Source organism: Lactuca serriola, chromosome 3 (genome assembly GCF_051521515.1).
Source record: "Lactuca serriola cultivar US96UC23 chromosome 3, Lser_US96UC23_V15, whole genome shotgun sequence".
NCBI classification, from domain to species: domain Eukaryota; kingdom Viridiplantae; phylum Streptophyta; class Magnoliopsida; order Asterales; family Asteraceae; genus Lactuca; species Lactuca serriola.
This window is the reverse complement of record NC_136410.1, coordinates 8842140-8844280: the sequence shown is the minus strand read 5'-3', so window position 1 is coordinate 8844280 and position 2141 is coordinate 8842140. Positions and strand designations below refer to the sequence as shown.

The 2141-nt window shown below is 36.9% G+C and overlaps 1 non-coding gene across 1 annotated transcript; it reads left to right on the top strand.

Moving 5' to 3' along the window:
• The first annotated feature begins 830 nt into the window (after nucleotides 1–830).
• LOC145096464 (small nucleolar RNA R71) lies at nucleotides 831–936 on the top strand. Its single transcript, XR_013703871.1, has one exon. It is a non-coding gene; the product is annotated as a small nucleolar RNA R71 (small nucleolar RNA).
• The last annotated feature ends 1205 nt before the right edge of the window (nucleotides 937–2141 follow it).

Sequence of the window (2141 nt, the reverse complement as noted above, 5' to 3'; positions counted from 1 at the left end):
TCCCACGATGTGAGGGGCTGTTCCACACGTCGTGAGAACTAGGCACCATCACTGCTTTTTTCTTTAATCTTCATTCTCTTTGACTGTGGATCTAGCTACTTCAAAGCTCCATCATTGATCACTTTAGGATTTGAATAAGGGTCTTCTTTAGTGGATATGGCAATGACAGTTGCGGTTTTTGATCAGGAACTTTAGGTGGTAATATTTTGTTAACTAGTGTAATTAATTACCCAATCTGAGTCTCATTTTTTTGATGGAAGCTTGATGATTTCTCATGGTGACATCAGTTGCATCGTTTCGTTTTTCAAAAGCCTCCATGAACCTATTATGCATTGACTCAAAGTACATCTTCTTCTCGGTTAGTGGTTGTTCTTTTTAGTAGTAGCCCCGTCCAGTTTTCCTATATTTTTCTTCTTTTTCCTTCTTGTATTCTTCATAAGGCAACTATTCTTTCTTTGGCTATCTCCAATCTTCATCAAATCGATCTCCGCTAGAATAAGAAACTTGAAACTTTCTATTCCTATTTTCATCTAAATCGCAATCCCTTGTCAACTGTGGCCCATTGCAATTGCCATAACCCATGCGTATTACATGTATGGACTGATCCATCTTCTTCATTCTCCAATACCACAACTAATTCTTTCGAAGCACCATTTCGATCCTTATATCCTCTTATATTATCCTCTTGAGGGTTGTGGTATTCCCTTAAATGCTTTGAAATTCTTCTATTAACAGGAATCTTCTTTGTTAGCGGTCCTTGAGAATCAAGGACTTGCCTAGTTGTTACATTTACCCCATCATAGAAGATCAAGACTTCTTGTTGCACATTAAGATCATTATGGGGACAATTTCTGTGTAACCCCTTATAGTACTCACATGCTTCATATAATGATTACCCCGTGTTTTGCTCAAAATTTGCGATACCTTTTTATGTTTTGCAACCTTTGTTGGAGGGAAAATTGTCGTATGAACCCTTCACGCATTTGTGCCCATGTTGTTATTTCACTGGGTGTGAGTGCCTTTAACCAATCCTTAGATGCTCCTTTTAGGGTGACCAAAAGCATTCTTAACAACACCGTTTCTCGTGGTACATTCGGAAAATTAAAATAATTGGCGATGCATTGACTTCATCGATGTGCTTGTAAGCGTCTTCATGGTCTTTCCGATAAAATGGAATATCTTTTAGCGCGGAAAGGAAGTGTCCCTTAAGTTCGAAGTTGGCGGTGGCGGGAATTTCGTGTTGCACAAGGCTCGAACCTGTGTCATCATGAATTCGCTTCTTATATGCCTCCATAGTCATGTAGCCAATGTATTCCATGTTGTCTTTTGGCTTGCTTTCGGGTTCACTTCTTTTTTCTAGATTTTGTTTACGATGCGAAACTAGCTTCCTTTTTGTTAGGAGTCTTCTGAAAGCTTTCGAACTGCTTCCTTTTTGTGTTTGGTAAATCTTCTTGACATCACGATTTGAAGATATCTATGATCAAGACGATTTACCAAACACAATTATGATCAAATCATGTTCTCTAACACAATTAAAGTTGTTTTCTTTATTACCTAATCTAAGATTTGATGAATCCTAGCACTAATAGTTTAATGATCATAAAGTACTAGGTAATGAAGCTCATGCAATCTAAACTGATAATTTAACTATACCTACCATGAATGTAAGAAACAAAGATTAAAGCTTTAACATGCTAGGAATCGATAATCAAGCACAAAATAAGTCCAACTTCATATAATCCAAAAAGTAAGAAACTAGCACATAGTTTACAGTTTCATCTAACTAAACGAAAGTATACTAAATTAGCTACTCTTGGCAGAAGGTAAACGCACAAAGCCATAAGAATTCGACATGATTATATTAATGAAAACCAAATGCGGTGTGTGATCTTCAGATATTCAATCTTCAAATGGTCTCTCTTCCAAAAGGTTGTTTTTTGCTCTCCTTTAGCTTCTGATTTCGACAATTACTCTAGAAAATCATATCCAACCTCTCAAAATCGAATATGGCAACTGTTATTTATAGTTTCCTTAAGAAAATCCATCACGTCATGAGAGTTCGGGTCTCACGTAGTGAGGTCAGTAGTAATATGTATCTGACCAGGAAATTGGCTTCCGCATAATGATCTTCTAGAAACATT